We start from the raw sequence: 21,093 nt of genomic DNA, 5'->3' as shown, positions 1-21,093 counted from the left end.
ATGGCCCTAGTGCCATAGGATCTCCAAAACAAACATAAGGAACCTATGGCCAGAGGATCTAAGGGTGTCTTATGTCCCATCTAAAGACCTTGTGGCCCAAGGGCCATAGGGGGGAAAGGTAAAATCTCAAGGGCCATATTGTTCCCTATGTTCATTTTTGAGATCTTATGGCCCTAGGGCCATAGGATCACAGGGTGCCTTGTGTCCCATGTAGAGAGCTTATGGCCCAAGGTCCATAGGGTGACACTGTTCAACTTCAAGGGCCATATGGTTCTCTATGTTCCTTATGGGGATCGTATGGCCCTAGGGACATAGGATCTCCAAAAGGAACATAAGGAAACTAGGTCCATAGGATCAAAGAATGCCCTATGTCCCATGTACAGACCTTGTGGCCCAAGGGCCATAGGGTGGAAATGTACAATCTCAAGGGCCATATGGTTCCCTATGTTCCTTTTGGCGATCCAATGGCCCTACGGCCATAGGATCTCCAAAACAAACATAAGGAACCTATGGCCATAGGATCAAAGGGTGCCTTATGTCCCATCTAGAGACCTTGTGGCCCAAGGGCCATAGGGGGGAAAGGTACAATATCAAGGGCCACATTGTTCCCTATGTTCGTTTGTGAGATCTTATGGCCCTAGGGCCATAGGATCACATGGTGCATTGTGTCCCCTTTAGAGAGCTTATGGCCCAAGGGCCATAGGGTGGCACTGTACAATCTCATAGGCCATAGGGTTCACTATGTTCCTTGTGGGGATCCTATGGCCCTAGGGCCATAGGATTTTGAAAGGAACATAACGAACCTAGGGCCATAGGATCAAAGAATGCCCTATGTCCCATCTACAGACCTTGTGGCCCAAGGTCCATAGGGTGGGAATGTACAATCTCAAGGGCCATATGGTTCCCTATGTTCCTTTTGGAGATACAATCACCCTAGGGCCATAGGATCCCCAGAAGGAACATAAAGAACCTATGGCCATAGGATCAAAGAATGCCCTATGTCCCATCTAAAGACCTTGTGGCCCAAGGTCCATAGGGTGGGAATATACAATCTCAAGGGCCATATGGTTTCCTATGTTCCTTTTGGAGATCCAATCGCCCTAGGTCCATAGGATCAAAGAATGCCCTATGTCCCATCTAGAGACCTTGTGGCCCAAGGGCCATAGGGTGGGAATGTGCAATCTCAAGGGCCATATGGTTCTCTATCTTCCTTATGGGGATCCTATGGACCTAGGGCCATAGGATCTTCAAAAGGAACATAAGGAACCTATGGCCATAGGATCAAATGGTGCCTTATGTCGCACATAGGGGGGAAAGGTAAAATCTCAAGGGCCATATTGTTCCCTATGTTCCTTTTGGCGATCTTATGGCCCTATTTCCATAGGATTAGAGGGTGCCTTCTATCCAATCTAGAGAGCTTATCTCCCAAGGACCATAGGGTGGCACTGTACAATCTCAAAGGCCATAGGGTTCTCTATGTTCCTTATGGGGATCCTATGGCACTAAGTCCATAGGATCTCCAAAAGAAACATAAGGAACCTAGGGCCATAGGATCAAACAATGCCCTATGTCCCATCTATAGACCTTGTGGCCCAAGGGCCATAGGGTGGAAATGTACATTCTTAAGGGCCATATGATTCCTTATGTTCCTTTTGGAGATCCAATCGCCCTAGGGCCATAGGATCTCTAAAACAAACATAAGGAACCTATGGCCATAGGATCAAAGGGTGCCTTATGTCCCATCTAGAGACCTTGTAGCCCAAGGGCGATAGGAGGGAAATGTACAATCTCAAGCGCCATATTGTTCCCTATGTTCCTTTTCGAGATCTTTTGGCCCTAGGTCCATAGGATCACATGCTGCCTTGTGTCCCATCTAGAGAGCTTATGTCCCAAGGGCCATAGGGTGGCACTGTACAATCTCAAAGGCCATAGGGTATCTATGGTCCTTATGGGGATCCTATGGAACTAGGGACGTAGGATCTCCAAAAGGAACGTAAGGAACCTAGGGCCATAGGATCAAAGAATGCCCTATGTCCCATCTAGAGACCTTGTGGCCCAATGGCCATAGGGTGGGAATGTTTTCAAGGGCCATATGGTTCCCTGTGTTCCTTTTGGAGATCCAATGGCCCTAGGGCCATTGGATCTCCAAAACAAACATAAGAAACCTATGGCCATAAAATCAAAGGGTGCCTTATGTCCCATCTAGAGACCTTGTGGCCCAAGGGCCATAGGGGGGAAATGTACAATCTCAAGGGCCATATTGTTCCCTATGTTCCTTTTTGAGATCTTATGTCCCTAGGGCCATAGGATCACAGGGTGCCTTGTGTCCAATATAGAGAGCTTATGGCCCAAGGGCCATAGGGTGACATTGTACAATCTCAAAGGCCATAGGGTTCTCTATGTTCCTTGTGGGGATCCTATGGCCCTAGGGCCATAGGATCTCCAAAAGGAACATAAGGAACCTAGGGCCATAGGATCAAAGAATGCCCTATTTCCCATCTAGAGACCTTGTGGCCCAAGAGCCATAGAGTGGGAATGTACAATCTCAAGGGCCATATGTTTCCCTATGTTCCTTTTGGAAATCCAATGGCTCTACTACCATAGGATCATAGGGTTCCCTATGTCCCATCTAGAGATCTTATGGGCTAAGGGCCATAGGGGGGAAATGTACAATCTCAAGAGCTATATTGTTCCCTATGTTCCTTTTCGAGATCTTATGGCCCTAGGGCCATAGGATCACAAGGTGCCTTGTGTCCAATATAGAGAGCTTATGGCCCAAGGGCCATACGGTGGCCTTGTACAATCTCAAAGGCCATAGGGTTCTCTATTTTCCTTATGGGATCCTATGGCCCTAGGGCCATAGGATCTCCAAAAGGAACATAAGGAAACTAGGGCCATAGGATCAAAGAATGTCCTATTTTCCATCTAGAGACCTTGTGGCCCAAGGGCCGTAGGGTGGGAATGTACAATCTCAAGGGCCATATGTTTCCCTATGTTCCTTTAGAAAATCCAATGGCTCTACTGCCATAGGATCATAGGGTGCCCTATGTCCCATCTAGAGATCTTATGGGCTAAGGGCCATAGGGTGGCAATGTACAATCTCAAAGGCCATAGGGTTCCCTGTGTTCCTTATGGGAATCCTATGGAACTAGGGCCATAGGATCTCCAAAAGAAACATAAGGAGCGTAGGGCCATAGGATCAAAGTGTGCCTTATGTCCCATCTGGAGACCTTGTGGCCCAAGGGCCATAGGGTGGGAAGGTACAATCTCAAGGGACATATTGTTCCTTATGTTCCTTTTCGAGATCCTATGGCACTAGATCCATAGGATCTCCAAAAGGAACATAAGGAACCTAGAGCCATAGGATCAAAGGATGCTATATGTCCCATCTTGAGACCTTGTGGCCCAAGACCATAGGTTAGGAATAAACAATATCAAGGGCCATAGGTTTCCCTATGTTCCTTCTGAAGATCCTATGGCCCTACTGCCATAGGATCACAGGGTGCGCTATGTCCCATCTAGAGATCTACAGGGCCATAGAGTTTCCTATGTTCCGTTTGGAGATCCTATGGCCCTAGGGCCGTAAGGGATGCCATGTTGCCTGTTAATGTGCACCATGGGGTTCCCTATGTTTGTTATGGCCACCCTTGGGCCCTAGGATGCCCTCAAGTATGATGTGAGACCCTATAGACTTAGGGTCACAGGGTGCCCTATGTTCCTTTTGAAGACCCTGTGGCCCAAGGGCCATAGGGTGCCAATGTAGAATCTCAAGGTCCATAGGGTTCCATAAGCTCCTTTTGGAGATCCTATGGCCCTAGGGCCATAGGATCACAAGGTGTCATATGTCCCATCTAGAGACCTTGTGGCCTAAGGGCCATAGGGTGGCAATGTACAATGTTCAGAGATCAAGCATGGCTAGATAATGTGAGGTAGTTTTCTATTTGACCAGTAGCATTCAATATAGAGACTCTACTTGGGCACCTAGGCCAGCCATGTAGCACTAGAGCCATTTATAACAAAGTAATGTTATGCTGTTAAGTTTACATAAACTTGGCTCAATCATATTCAAATCGAACATAAATACAAATAATGTTATATTGTTATGTTTTCATAGATATGGCTCAATCCACTTCAAAGAAAAGAATGCCAAAGTCAGTTGATGCAACAGGCTCCACTCCAAGCCCATGGTATCTAGATTTTCACTTACCAAGTGGTAAATTTGATGAGAGAGTCCACTTGTTCTTTAGAGATAAAGAACAATCTCCCTTCAAAGATTGTGGAATTGTGAAGGAGATAAATAAAGATTGCTCAGATCTTGACATGTCCCCATGTCTTGGTGTGAAAGTACAAAACGGTGATTGTTACTTGCTAGAGCCCATGGCCTTTGCTTGGGAGTTGCTGAAAGATAGCAGTGATGGAGAGACAATGATAAAGGCAGGGTGGATAGAAATTAGAGAAGATACTCCCAGCGAGAATCTCATGGACATGTTTACTGAAGGCTTCAGGAAAGTTATTCAGTATTTAGCCAGCTTGAAGGCACAAAATAGTAAGAAGCGAAAAAATGAAGGTACAAGTCAAGTTAATCAGAAGAAGACTTTAAAGGAGAGTGAGACGCCCTTAGTCAGAAATAGCACCAAAAATGTGGAGCAAGAAAGTCTTTCACTTGTACCTCTAGAGGCTCCACGTAGGGATGAAGCTAGCTTAACTGAACCTCCTTTAATAACTCCTTCAATAGCAGTAATTGCACATTCAGCCTCACTGAAGGTGCTAGCCTCAACTGTTCAGCCGGAAGAAAAAGATCTTGATAAGGATGTTAAGAAGACTTTCAAGAGTGGGCTAGATGGGTACATTGGAATAGAGCACTACTTCAAGTTTGGGGTGCAGTTTACACAACTCATCTCTGTTGACCAATGCAATTTTGCACCTGATCACTTCAAATGTAGGCCATTGTCAGGTGTGTATGTAAAGTTCCTTTTGAGACAATTTGCAAAGCATTCTAGACCAGTCTCCAATGCAACTGACCTTATGCCATATGATCCCATAAAAAATGAGCCTCTAAAGGCTAATGAAGTACATGCAGACAAGCTGGCAACATACCACTACTGGATTCTTTCTGGTCAACACTCCATAATAGCAGCTAGAGCATTTTTGTGCAACAAGAGCACAAAGTATGCTTCAAGGAGAGAGTTCTACAAATACAGAACTGCAAGGATTTTTGTAGATGCTCCTAAAGAGATTGCAGTGCAAATCTCCAAAATGGAGAACATAGAGACACAGAAAACAATGAAAACCCAACCTTATGTGGAGGTCTTGAAGCATGGGTGTGGACAGTGGCTAGCATATTCTTGTCCAAAAAAACCAAAGGCAGGTGTTCCCCATGGTCATGAGAGATGAAAAGATTGGGATGTAAGTTCTATTTCTTGTTTCTAATTTTCTTAATCTGTAGTTGTAGATAAAACCTTATTACTTTTTGTTTCTTGTAGGCCTTTGTGATTGTGGCAAACATCACATTTAACCATAGCTCATTTGCGAATAGAGAAGCCCACATGGTCATGTATCCAGAAGACATCTATGAGGAGTGGATAAACATCCTAGAGAACCATCAAGCCTCATTTGCACGTGGACGCCAACCAAGTATAACTAATTTTAGATGCTTACGAGGCTTAGAAGATAACGATGTTAAGCTATTACAACAGGAGCTCAAAGAAGAAAAGATTTGCTTGGTGAAGCAACCACATCAACCGGACATGATCGACCTCTCTGCACGTGCAACAAACATAAAACAAACGAAGGTGTTTTTGGCTGAGATGTTCAAGTTATTCAAAGAGCTTGATCCAGTAGAAGCCATTACTTCATGGGAGGAATGTAGATCTCATTATAACATTACAGATGAGATCTACAAATATCTCTTTATTAGTTGCACCCAATGGCTACATCTTAGGCTTCAAAAAACAAAGGAGACCCTAGCAATTCCAGAAGTTACCAAGGGATATGTGCAATGGATCATTGCACAAAAGAATGGTTCATCTAGATTACCATTTAGCTTGCCATGGACCATAAAGTGCGTGGGGAAGAATCTAGAAGGCATTGAGTTTCTCCAAGGTGAGAATAATTCTACAGTGCGTGTTGGTGTATGTATCATAGACACAACACACAAGGGAACTATATCTAGTGGTTGGAGTGCTGCTCAATTTGGAAAGGTTATTGATGGAGTTTGTAGGATAGAACATCAACCATCATAATTTGTTATTGTTGGTCTAGTCAAGTACCAACATGAAACTTCTCTTGAGAAGGCAATCTCTGAAAAAGCAAAATGGTATGAGTTGTATGCTTTGCCTCTTGGCTCTTTAATAGCATCAGGGACCGTCCAACCCATTGCTCTTCGTGAAGTAATTTTTGGAGTTTGGGCTTTCTTTAGTCAAGAAGAGCAATTTGCCAATCACTCTAGTCTCAAGGAGTCTCTCTTTCAACCAATGTCTACTCTAGGCATTGACGACAATGAAGAGTTTGATGCTATGACTACCGCCAAAGCTTTTTCTGTTCAGTGCGCCATCAAGTGTATTTGTCTCAAAGGGGATGATCAGGTAGTGGACATATTTTCACTTGGTTACGGGACCAAAGAGGCACTTCTACAACAACGAAAGGTGATCTCAGTTGCTTGTACCAATGAGCAAATGACTGAGCTAGAAGCTCTTTGCCATTCTAAATAGATGAAGATGACGAGCTTAAAAGGTGGGCAGGTTTGGTCTCTACTCCACAAAATGATAATGGAAAGGACTCAGAGAATGAAGAAATCGATGAGCCATTAGATGTTGAGGCTGATGCCATTCTAGAGCTTCTACAGGAAACAGGTTAAGCTAGCCAAAATTTCAATTCTTTCATGATCTTTAGAACATTGGTATTTGGTTTGGTGTTTTTCTTTGACTTTGTAATCTTGAACATTGATTTTGAAATCTTAAACATTGGTATGATTTTATTTCACAAAACAATTGTGTATGCTTATGATTTAGAGTATTTTCTAATGAGATGATTTGAATTGAAGTGTGCAAATATTTCATGAACAAATGGTGCCAAAGAGCAAAGAGCACCTTTTAACCATGTGCCCATAAGATATGTATGCTTGGTAATTAAAGTATCTTCAAAATAGATGAATCAAATATAACCACAAAATATGAAGATGTGAAAGTTTTCTAAATCTTTCTATCAAAGTTTTGAGTAGCATGTGAGTTTGATGTGCCAAATGTTTAGATTTCATATTTAAAGATTGCTTTTTATTTTTTAACTTGAGTTTATTTTCGATGTTAAGGACAATGTACATTGTCATAAGGCCAAAAGTTGATTTATAAACACAAGAAAATTTTCACTTTATGGTATCAACACCCTATGACCGTAAGCCATAGGCTGGATCAAATATATTTACACTTGAACAGATGATGGAGCAATATTTTGTAATTTTTTATCATTATGTACTTTGTGATAAATCTTATGTTTTCAAATAGATTGACACTTGAAAAGATCATGGAACAAGGGTTTGTATTGTTTTGGCATTATGTACTAATGGATCCATACTAGAACCCTACGGCCTTAGGGCCATAGGGCTCCTTTTTAATGTAAGGATGCAAAAGGATGAGATTATGACCATGGGGCCAAAAAATACAAGTAGAGAGCCATTATGTCATCTTTGTATGTAGCACACACAGATCTTGTATCTAGAACGTAGCACAACTAGACCACCTTATGGCCTTAGGGACATAGGGTTCCTTATTGACGTATAAGTGCAAAATTGATGAGTATATTGTTCTTAGATGCAAAATAGAGCACTTACAATTTAGGTTTATAAGCCCTTGATAAAATTGTATCAATTTAGGTTTATGGAAATTGTATGTAGCATTTATAGAATTTAGAGAAACCCATGAATCTAAAGTTTAGGGTCATAGGGTAGTGTGACCATTGGGTGCAAAGTATATGGTTCCCATGACACCCTATGGCCTCAAGACCATAGGTTTATGACTCTAAACAATAAAATATCCTAAATAGGAGTGTCAAATATTTTATGTTATAGCTTAACTAAGAGGCTTAGACTTTTTCCAAAGTTGTCAAAAAAGAGATCCAAAGTGTCTTGCTAGTGACCTTAAGGGTAATAAATGTAGACCACACTTTGTAAGTAGCTTGTAGAAAAACAAAAAATAAATTATGGCCTTAGGATCATAGGGATCATACACCACAAAAAGTAAGGTGAAAATCCCTGGCTCTTGTTTGTAGTACATAAAGCAATATGACCATCCTATGGCCTTAATGTCCATAGGGTTTCTTGTAATCATAAACAGCACCCTATGGCCATTGGGCCATAGGGATCTTTGCTAACATTAAGATCAAATATGGCCCTATGGTGCTAGTACATAGGCAAAAATGAGACGAGTCTATGGTCTTTAGCTTCAAAATATAGCACCTTATGGTCATAGAATTTCTACATAACACCTAAGCAACCTTATGTACACCTAATGGCATAAGATCCATTAAGTGTACTTTGTAGGTAGTACATAATGCTCTTGTAGGCCACTTTGGTGACCTTAGGTTGTTAATACAAATATGCAATATAATGATCCTATGGTTCAATGTCTCAAAATAGAACACCTTTTGGACATGAGGTACATGTATGTAGTACATAGTACTTTTGTAGGGCCATAGAGATCTTCACTAACAAAGAGAGGACCGTATGGCCCTAGGACCTAAGGGTGGCTTTTTAGAGGTGATTCAATAGTTTTTGGTATAAATTTGAGCGCCGTATGGTCATAAATTTGATCACCGTATTGCTTGAAGTTTTTTTGAATCGTTAAAAAAGGGATCCAAAGTGTATTGCTAGTGAGCTTTTGATTATAAGGTGATAATTGTGGACCACACTTTGTAAGTAGCTTGTAGAAGAACATATAGCAAATTATGGCATCATGATCACAGGGTCATACACCATAAAAACCAAGTGGAAATCCCTAAGCTCTTGTTTGCAGTACATAAAGCAACATGACCACCCTGTGGCCGTGGGGCCATAGGATTCCTTGTAGAAAAATTATGTCCTCATGATCACAGGGTTCATACACCACAAAAACCAAGTGTAAATCCCTAAGCTCTTGTTTGCAATACATAAAGCAACATGACCACCCTTGGCCTTGGGGCAATAGGGTTCCTTGTAGACAAATTATGGCCTCATGATCACAGGGGTCATACACCACAAAAACCAAGTGGAAATCCCTAAGGTCTTGTTTGCAGTACATAAAGCAACATGACCACCCTATGGCCTTGGGGCCATAGGGTTCCTTGTAGACATAAATAGCACCATATGGCCTTAGAACCATAAGGATCATTTTCAACATGAAGATCATCCATGGACCTATGATGTTTGTACAAAGAAGCTATACATAGTACATAGGCTACCTTATTTACACCTAATGGCTTAAGAGCCGTTAGGTGACCATGTAGGTAGTACATAATGCACTTTTATGTCAATTTGGTGGCCATAGGAATTGTATTGAGCATAGAAATCACATTGTGGCACTAGGGTCATAGGTGCCAATACAAATGTGTAATGTAATGATCATATGGTCCCAATGACCCAAAATAGAATACCTGATGGACGTGAGGGACATGTATGTAGTACAAAATACTCGTGTAGATCCATAGAATTCTTCACTAACAAAGAGAGTTTGGTATAGCACAAGGACTAAAGATACCTCCATAGAGGTGCAAAAAATATAAGTCTATAGTCCCAATGTGTGAAATGGAGCACTTTATATTCATGAAACTATAAACTGTCAATATAGAGGGCACCATATGATTCTAGGGCCATAAGATTCTTGAGCAACATATACAACATTTTAATTTAATTCTCATGTATATGTCATTTGGATACTCAATCTTTTTTCTAAGTGCTTGATTATAGAAATTCATCACATTTGTAAGTATTTTCAAAGCTAAAAGTAGGTGTTTTTTAAACTTTCAGGTCATCAACAAGATATTGCAATTGAGGATGTTTCATGTGAGGTCATCGGTACAGAAGATGTTCAAGCTATTGAAACTGTTGAAAAAGAGCCTCTCAATCCCCATTTAAACCAAAATGTCCATAAAGATGATGACAAAGAGATCCAAGCTTCCGAAGGTCAACCAACGACAATTCTCCCATGATATCGAGATTGTTGTTTCTCTTTGATTTTGTAAATATTGACCAACAATATTGTTTTGTTTTAAAAACTATTTTGCACGCTTGTGAGTTTTAATGTTTTCAAATTAGATGAATTAAATTTAAGTGTGTAAATATCATGTCATGAACATATGGTGGCAAAGAGCACCCATTATCTATGTGACCATAAGAGTGTATACTTGTGAGCTTGAGTATTTTCAAAATAAATCAATTTAATTTAAGTGGAAAATTTATACATAGACATGAGGTTACAAAGGTCATCCTTTAGCTTTGTGATCAAATGATGTATGATGTAAAACTTTAAAGCTATGTGGTTATTGATATATTATGTAATGATCTTAAGCTATGTGATGCTATGAGGTTTATTGTCACACATATGAAATTGTACCACTTAAGGCTAGGGGTCTTGTCAAAGCATCCCATGATCTTAGGGTCAGAGGTTTTTCATTGTTGAAGACAAATTTCATGGTTGTAACATCATATCATTCTTTATAGACATGCAACCTTATGGCCATAAGGCCATAGGGTGGCAATTGTATGCATCCTCTAAAATATTTTAAAAAATCTATGACTAGTGACCTCATGGTCAAAGGTTCTAATTGTAGGCCACACTTTGTAAGTAGTAGCTTGTAAAAGAGCATATAAAAAATTACGGTCTTAGGATCAAAAGGTTCATACACCATAAAAACCAAGGTAAAAATCCCTCCGCTCTTGTATATGTAGTAGTGAAGCAACATGACCACCCTATGGCCTTAGGACCATAGGGTTCCTTGTTATCATAAATAGCACCCTATAGCCTTAGGGCCATAGGCTACCTTGTAATGCAAAGATGATCCCATATCCCTAATGTGCTAGTACATAGGTAAAAAGAAGATGAATCTATTGTCTTTAGCTTCAAAAGAGAGCACCTTATGTTCATTGAAGCTCTACATAAGTACCTTATGTACACCTAGTCCCATAAATTTCACTATGTGTACTATATAGGTAATGCTCTCATTGGCCACATTAGTGATCATAGGTTTCTTAGTTAGCAAAGAAAGCACCTTGTGGCCCTAGGGCCATAGGGTGCCAATGTAGATGTGCAATATAATGTTCCAATGGTTCGAATGACTCAAAATAGAGCACCTTATGGACAAATGGCCATAAGGTTCCTCACTAACATATGGCTCCACACAAATATAGAGAGGACTGCATGGCCATAGGGATAGAGTATGTCATTGTAGAGGTGCAAAAAGATGAGCCTATAGTCATTATGTATAACTCAACACCTTATGTCCATATAGCTATAAACTTTTCATATAGAAGGCACCCTACGGTCCTAGGGCAATAGGGTGCTAGTATAGAGCCATTAAATAAACTTATCATGTAGTATATACAACATTGCAATATAATTATGAGATATTTAATATGTAGTTTGGATACTTAATGTTTTTTAAAGCCATCAAGATTGTAGGTATTTTCAAAGCTAAAAGTGGGTGTTGTTTAAACTTGCAGCTCTTCAACAAGACTTTACAGTTAACAGTGTCTCTTGTGAGGTCATTGATACAAAGGATGCTCCATCTATTGAGCCTATTGAAGAAGAATTTATCAATCCTCATTTGAACCAACAAGCTTGTAAAGAAGATGACAAAGAGATACAAGTTTTTGAAGGTCAACCATCGCAGTTGTTGGACATAAATTCTAGCGATACAATGGAAGTAGACGATGATGCAAGCTCCAAAGCATATAGAAGGACAGAAGAAGACTCTGTCAATAACATTTTAGTAGCTCAAGATTTGAGCATTAGAGTGCATGGTGATCCAAATCTTTCATCCAATGATGGACCAACGCTGACTATAATACTGAGCTTGTGTGGATTGCTTTTGAGGCGTTGTTGGCAAAAGTCCAAAAAAATGAAGAGCTTGAAGTTTAAACATGAGTATATTGTTTTGCGACCAGGATGCATTGAGTTTTTAAAGAGTCTCCTAAGCATCTCCAATGTTGGCATATGGTCAACATCTAATGATACACAAGTTATGCAAATCATGAAGATTTTAGAGAAGGAAGCTGGAGAACAATTTCCATTATTTATGATTTGGGGGCAAAGCCAATGTCAACAATGTGTAGAGCCAAGAATCACTCGCCCCGACAATCCTGGAGTAGAGGCATTTTTCAAACCTTTAGCTATTGCATCAGCAAAGTTTGGGATTGATTTAAAAAGATTGCTTCTTATAGATGATGCACCATTGAAAGGATGCATTAATCATGCATTAAATTGTATATTTCCACCATCATTTAACATTGATGAGGAGGATAATATTCTCCTTGGAGAGCTGCTACCATATACCAAAGCTCTTCCTCATGTCAACGACATTCGTACAATTACAAGATCTACTTTGTATGGACAAGCTCCCATAGTGCAAGGTCATGAGCTTTACAATCATGTACAAAAGGTTGTTTCAGAGTGGGAGGAGCGCAATTTGGTTTGTCTACAAAAAACCTACTCTACAAGCAGGCTACCAGAAGCTCCTCGCGTTCTTGATGATGAGAATGGTGCATCATCTAGCAGTACTGGAATGTCCACTAGAAGTCAAGATAAGAAAAGGCTGACACTTGATCAAGAAAAAATGAGGATATTGAAGAATATCAAATCTATATCAACCTTGAAAGGAGTTGAGTTAATTATGCTTGCTCAGAAATTGGGGTACAAAGAGCCTATGATCAAAGCACATGAAGCCAAGAATTATATCAAACAACTCCAAAGTCAATATTGTATTAAATAGGTTCAAATTTGTAGAGATGGTGGAACAAAATGTTGTAATGTCATGGCATTTACAAATGATCTTTGTGTATAGAAAAACCTTTGTAAGAGTGCTTATGTTTTCAACATACATGAAGATGTGAAAGTGTTCTAAATTTTTCTATTAGAGTTATGAGTAGCACATGAGCTTGATGTGCCAAATGTTTAGTTTTTTTATTTAGAAATATTTTATAGTCTTTTATTTTGTAATTTGAGGTCATTGAGCTATTAAGAACAATGTACATGGTCATAAGGACAAAAGTTGATTTGTAACCATAGGAAAATTTGCACTTTATTGTGTTAACACCCTATGATCCTAAGGCCATAGGCTGGGTCAAATAGATTTACACTTGAAGAGAGGATGGAACAAGGTTTTGTAATGCACTATCATTATGTACTTTGTGAGAAAGCTTATGCTTTTAAATAGATTTACACATAAAAAATATGATGAAACAAAGTTTTGTATTGTTTTTGCACTATGTACTAATGGCTCTATACTAAATCCATATGGCCTTAGGGCCATAGCGTTCCCTTTTAATGTAAGGATTCACAAATGTGAGATTATGACCATGGGGCCACAAGATTCCAATAGAGAGCCATTCAGTCATCTTTGTATGTAGCACATACAAATCCTGTATCTAGTACACAAGGCAACTAGACCACCCTATGGCCTTAGTGCCATATGGCTGATTGTTGACATAAAGGTGTAAAAAGATGAGCATATTGTCCTTAGATACAAAATTGAGCACATACACTTTAATTTTATAAGCCCTCAGTAAGAGAGGACATCATATGAACTTGGCCATAGGATCTTTTACTAACATAGAGAGCATCTTTTGACCGTAGGACCACAAGGTTCTAGTACAAAGTCATTAGTGCATAATTCTTTTGTATGTAATTTTACCTAAAGCAACCTAACCATCATATGTCCCTAAGGCCATAGAGTTCATTATTAACATAAAGGTGCAAAAAGATGAGCATATGGTCCTTGCTTAAGGCTACTTGACCACCCTATGGCCTTAAGGCCATATGGTTGTCTATTAGCTTAAGGGTTCAACAAGATAAGATTATGACCTTGTGGCCACAAAATTCCAATAGAGAGCCATTAGGTCATCTATGTATGTAGTACATAAGGATCTTGTATGCAATTACATAAGGAAATTTGTGACCACCATAGGGTTCAAGCCCTCAATAATAGAGAGCCTCCTATGACCCTAGGGCCATAGGGTTTTCCACTTACATAGAAATCATTATTTTAACCTAGGGCAAAAGGCTTATAAGACCACAATATTAGAGAGTATCCTATTACCCTAGGACTAAAGGGTTATAGTACATAGCCATTAGCACATAATGCTTATGTATGTATTAGATAAGGCAGCCTAATCACTCTATTACCCTAAGGCCATAGAGTTCTCTATTAACATGAAGGTGCCAAAAGATGAGCATATTGTCCTTACCTAAGGAAACTTGACCACCCTATGGTCTTAGGGCCATAGGGTTCCTTGTCAACTTAAGCATGCAACAAGATGTATGGAACAAGCTTTTGTAATATTTTAAATCTTCTTGTATCTTGAAACCATAAGCACTCTCACAAGAGATTCCAAAGAGCATCCTATGACCCTAGGACTAAAGGGTTATAGTACATATCCATTAGTACATAATGCTTATGTATGTATTAGATAAGGCAGCCTAACCACTCTATGACCCTAAGGTCATAGGGTTCTCTATTAACATGAAGGTGCCAAAAGATGAGCATATGGTCCTTACCTAAGGAAACTTGACCACCCTATGGTCTTAGGGCCATAGGGTTCCTTGTCAACTTAAGCGTGCAACAAGATGTATGGAACAAGCTTTTGTAATATTTTGGCATCTACAAATGATCTTTGGAATCTCTTGTGAGAGTGCTTATGGTTTCAAGATACAAGAGGATTTAAAAAATTTAAAGTCTTTTTTACCATTTGATATTTTTTTATACGTTTACTAAATGTAGCTACATGAAGCCAAATTGTAAGAACCTTGCTATTTGTTTTTATGCAAATCACCCTATGGTCTCAATGCAATAGGGCACCACCTCTATCTTCTAAAAGACCTTTACCAATTGTAACTATAAGAAGCCACATGATTTTCACTCCATGACATTTGCACCCTATGAACATAAGGCCACAAGGTGGTATAATTGATTCCACAAATCACTTACTGTGTGTGGCTTGGATTTAGCACCCTATGATCCTAAGTTCAAGGAGGTTACTTCCAAGTCACAAAGTAAAAAGCAAAAGCCTCTATATTGAGAACTGCAAAGAAAAACATAAGCCTATTTGTTCACACTTAGGATCAATTTAATGATAGCTAAAAAAGAAGGCCTATTTTTTTAGGGAAAAGAAAACCTTTTTGAGAATCTTCTGAAGTGTTTATCATTTTAAATTACCACTCCACAATTTTAATGTCAAAAGAATCCAAGAAATTTGCATCATATGCTATTAAACCCCTATGACCTTGAGGCTATAAGACAAACAAGGTTCTTTTTCTAAAATGTACCACAAAAGTTGTCATGTAACATATTGGGTGCCATGTGTAGAATGTGCTCATTGTTTTATAATCACAATTTGATTATTGACTGTATGATCATACATGTTAAAATGATATTATATTTTTTGAAGGATTCCAAATCTGAAGAAAAAGAGTTTAAACATAACTTGATCTTTGTTGTACTCATCATGCATCATAAATATCATCCACCAAAACTTTTGGTGTTGTGTATATTTTCAATCTTTTTATTTAATGAGAACATGCATGTTATAGCTTGAAAAGTAACAAAGATTTGAATTTGTGAGGTGTATCTTATTATGAGGATACTTTTCTTATTTAAATAGCATTCTAAGTTAATGGTTTAATATTTATGGCATATTGCTATGGTTTCTTTCTTAGTAATGTTTTTTTTGGGAGTGATATAAACTACCAATTATTGTTTATAAATGTTATTGCTACAAAAATGGTGTTTGTTTAACACCATTTGTTTAACACCCTCAGACTTGGAGATACCATACTCTTTGTACTTAGTACTTTGTTTGATATAAGATCAAGATCATCAATTTTATGAAAAGAGTGGAGTACTACAAAAAGGTGTTTGTTTAACACCCTCTATCTTGAAGACACCATACTCTTTGTACTTAGTGCTTTGTTTTACATGAGACCAGCACCTGTTGGTAATCTTTGTGTCTACAATTCATATGATTTGGCATAATCAATGTACAAAATTTTATGGTAGTCACAACAAATGGTGTTTTTAAACATGTATTTTCCTAGAGACAACAACTCTAAGATCTTCCATTAAAGTCTTAAAACATGTATTAAGGAGTAGATATAGCATATTTGTATAGAATCTTAATCTCATGACCACAAAATTATATGGAAAGTTCTTATATTGTATTTCTATGTAAAGAAAAAATTGTACTTAAAACTATAAAGTTATATTTATGTAAGTGTCTCATATAACAACTTACGGTCACAAAAGAGATATAGTGCCATAAGTAGGATGTTATGATCTTAGGACCATAGGATACTTTAATATTACTATTTAGGTTTTCTAATTGCTAAATATTAGTTATGGTTCTATTATACAATATTAAAATGTAATTAAAACTTGATAGTGTTGCAAAGTTAAGAAATTTTATTTCTATAAGTGTCTCATGTTACATTATAGGACACAAAATATATCAAATGGAACTATAAGTGCCATATGTGGCATCTTATGGTCTTAGGGCCATAGGGTACTCTATAGTATTGTTAAGCTTTTCCAATTGCTAAATGTTAGTTATGGTGTGATTGGTATTTGATAGTGATGCAAAGTAAAGACTTAGTACTTTGCTATACAAGAAAATTAAGGTCATTGATATTATAAGAACATTTGATATTGGTGCAATAAACCTATATAGCTTAGTAGCCATCTTATTGGGTGTTGTTGGATACCTCTTCTTTTAAGATGCCATCTCTAAAAGCCTTGATTAAAGTTTTAAAAGAATTTATTGATTGCAAATCCTTTTGCTGTAACTTACATTAGTGGTTTTATTATAGATTATTAAGAAGGAAAATAAAAATAATAGGTAGAATGTTGACATCACATCTAGACTAACGACAAATTGAGCCTTAAAAGAGTTAAATAACACAATCTTGACATCCCAATTAGCATTTGGGAAACGGGATGTTCCCAAATGATCTAAAATGGTGTTAATTGTCTACAAGGTAAAGAGACTCCTTAGTTAACTCATTTAACGTCGTGCTCCTCTTCATATGTAAGTCCTTCTGGAGATCTGCGTTCCTTAGTCCTTGAATAAATATAAGCATAAGTCTGGACTAAGTTGGCAGTTCTTCCACAGGGCAGAACTTCACATATCTTTTTAGTTGTAGCGTTGCCTTTCGCATAGATTCCCCTTCTTCTGTCTGAATTTATGGATTTGTGAGAATGTATTATGAGCTATCCCCCTTTGTGATAATTTCTCAATAAACTCGTCAAAAACCTCCTCCATAGACTCGAAATCTCTACGCTCCATAGAGTCAAACCAAGTAGCCGCATCCTCTTCTAGGGTAATCCCAAACCCTGCAAATATCTTTTTAGTTGTAGGGTTGCCTTTCGCATAGATTCCCCTTCTTCTGTCTGAGTTTATGGATTTGTGAGACTGTATTATGAGCTATCCCCCTTTGTGATAATTTCTCAATAAACTCGTCAAAAACCTCCTCCATAGACTCGAAATCTCTACGCTCCATAGAGTCAAACCAAGTAGCGGCATCCTCTTCTAGGGTAATCCCAAACCCTGCAAATTGAGTAGGAAAGTCCAACACTTCTTCAGCTCTAATTACACGCACAAAGGCTGCTACATGATCCCTAGGATCTCTGTTTCCCGTGTATTTCTTGTTTACCCATTTTTGCACCTTGGAAGGTCTAATTCTACGATGGTCTACAAATCTCATCATTGGTTCTCCTTGTCCTACTCGATATATCTCCTTTGGACTTCAGTAGTGGGAGGGTTCCTCTCCCAGAGGTGCCCCTAAGCCATAATTTCTTATGGTTCTTCCAAGAGGTGGTTCATCTCTTCGAACTCGTTCTATGGGTTGTCTTCCAGGCTCTGTCGACTCTTGAGTGTTTGGCTTACTCTCGCCTTGATACTGTGAATAATGTGGTGGTTCTTGTAAATCTCTTAGCCCTCTTGTGGCTGGATAACCATCTCTATTTCAGTCTTGTTCTAATGTCGCACTTTGTTGAATCCATGCCTGCAATGATGGTTGGGTTGCTTGTTGGTTCTGGTAGTTGAACGTTTGTTGTCGGCTAGAATGTGATGTTGTCTCATACTCTTCTGAAAATGAATTTGTTGACTTGCTAGGGGTATAGGTGGACCTTGGTACTTCTTCGGGGGCATATGTTGATGTTTTTGGAACTGTTGCCTTTTCTACCTCCTCTGGGAGAATTCGTTTCTATTCTCGCCCATACCTGTCAAAAAAAATGATATCCTTCCCCATAGCAATTTCATAAGAGAATAAGTAAAGAACCTTGTCTTTGCTTAATTCATTTGAGTAGGGTTCTTTGCATCAAAAATAAGAGACTACTCCCTCGCTCTCATGCTTGTAAACTCCCACATTCTCATTATAGGTAGAGACCTTGGTTGTTTTTTTTATCATACATAAAAAAAGCTCCAGGTCGATCAATTTTTGGAGGCGGCTCTTGAGCATCTGAGACCACTTTTCCTTTTGCCACATTATCTCCATATCTGTTGTAATCCTTAGGGTTACTAACTATCAGATAGTGGTTCCCCTTTTCGTCTCTAAATCTATCTCCATCATCATAGACTCGAATTTTATCTCCACTCTCTGAGAAGGTCTTTCCTCTATACAAATACACTTGCGTCCTTGATAGTTAGAATAAACTACGGATCCCCTAGAGTTTGTTCCTTCTAAGAAGATTATAGTGAACTTGGCATTGTTCAAAGGGTTTTGGGAGGTGCTTCCTTCTAGCATTGGTCCTTCACCAGAGAAACCTCCTGGCTGTTGACTACCCATCGTCAGTATCACTACCCTCCTCAATGATCGATGCTAATGGATCTAGCCTTACCTGAGTTACACTCTCCTCAGTGGACACTAAGCTACCCTGATCACCTGCCACTTTTTGGTCTCTAGGAATATGTCTTCCTGGTCTTAAATTCATCAAACTTAGCAATGCAATTTATCACAAATCCAACCACTCACCTGGCAAGGGATCAGTTTCCACACAACTTCTTGTCTTGCCACTGAATATATCTGTACACAAACGTTTAATTTTGGAAATTGAATCAAAGCATTTAACCGCTGGAGGTGGTCTTAGTAATGATTGGTATAACTGGAGGGTTAACCTCAATCACTACTGTACTCTATACACGTTGGATGTTCTTGATTAGGTCTACTAATCTGAAACTGTACTTTACTCGAGTGTTTGTCAGTCTAGAGGTAAAGTATTAATTCCATATTTGCTCCGTCAAAAGGTCAAACAAGGTCCAATTTCACTTCTGAAAGAAGTTCTGGAACTCTTAAGTCAATTGGAACATCACTCTATGTCCACAGTCAGACTTTGACTTCAATAAGACCCTGTAGACATCCTACGCGTAGCATGTCTACCTGCTCAAAATTGCTCCAAATGCAAACCACAGACTTCTCTTAAGGTGGTGATCACTTTGGTATGCTCAAAGTTGGATTTGGAGTGCTAAATCATTGTGAACACATCCTACGTGTAGGATGTCTAAGTGCTGTGTCTGACTCCAAACTTGAGCCACAACTTCCCCTTGATGTCAGCAACCCAATGCTATGCTTAGATTTTAGTTTGGATTGAGAAAATGCTAAAGTCTGCTTAAAATCCAATTTTCTCACTCAATTGAGATGAAACCTTTCTCATGCACTCAATAAATCATGTAGATCATGCTCATGAAGCCATCCTATGGTTTTGGTCTTAAAATAATACCTTGGGCCCAATTTGGGTAAGATGTCTGGCAATTTCCGTCTTTTGGCCTTATCCTGCCAAGATATGGTCAAGTTCCCCCTTCCAGGTGAAAATAGGGTAATTGCTACCTTCTAAACACACTGGTCAACTCAGATTGTCAAAATTCTCTATACTGCTCCTTTTATCCGACTAAAGTGCTACTTTGCCTTCCCTATGCTCTCAGCAAGTGCGAATATGCCTTAGAAGTGCAAAAATATGCAAATTTCTTTCAATTTAGACCTTTTTTGAACTTTTATGTTTTCTGAGTCCGCCTTTTAGCTTTTGGGCAATCCAATAAGGGAAAAACACTCAAGTCTATATGTTACTAGGGTGAAACCCACCCTTTGAACACACAGGTGACCTCAGTTTCCCCAAATTCCTTGCTTAAAACCCCCTGGAGACATGCTACGCGTAGGATGTCTACTGTCTTAAAATTTAACTTTTTTTTTACAGAAGTACTCCCTATGCTCTGCAGCTCTCTCAGAGATACTCACAAAAACTTTTGAACTTCAATTCAGCTTCTAAACACTCTTTTCCGTATTTTACAGCTCTTTGATGAGCCTAATAGCAAATATAACATGCATAAAGTGTTCCGGATCATAAATCATGATGTCCTACTTACCCTACTTCTACTCATCATGTGAGATGGTGATTTTGGTGTCTCGGTTGCTTCCTGGTCTCCCCAGACTCTCAAGCTATCCTTTCACCGCCTCTACCACTCTAACTCCTACTCTCCTACCTAATACTACCTAAGTCAAAGGATCTAGGCCAGACACTCGCTCCCTAGACTCCTCCTAAGACCTAGAGAGTCGCCCACCCTTTGATCCTATCTAAATGTAAAATAAGACTTTGGCAAGCGAGAGAATCTCTATCCTCAAGGACTAGTCTCGGTCAACTACCTAGGGTTTTCTTCCCCGGCAGCAGCGCCAATGTTGGCGGATACGCTGCGACAGACGTCAGCACAACGAGAACTCACCTAACAAGATTTGTCAGCTAAGGATGAAGCTCGATCCGCAGGCGCATGGAAGCAAGCATAGGGTGTCAAACTACACTCAACTGACTATTGACTACAGAGGTCTCTACCCAAATGTCTAAGTTACAACCTTTAATAGTACACAAGAGAAG

Source organism: Adiantum capillus-veneris, chromosome 8, assembly GCF_014529385.1.
Source record: "Adiantum capillus-veneris isolate H3 chromosome 8, ASM1452938v2, whole genome shotgun sequence".
In the NCBI taxonomy this organism is placed as follows: domain Eukaryota; kingdom Viridiplantae; phylum Streptophyta; class Polypodiopsida; order Polypodiales; family Pteridaceae; genus Adiantum; species Adiantum capillus-veneris.
This window is presented reverse-complemented; position numbering follows the sequence as displayed.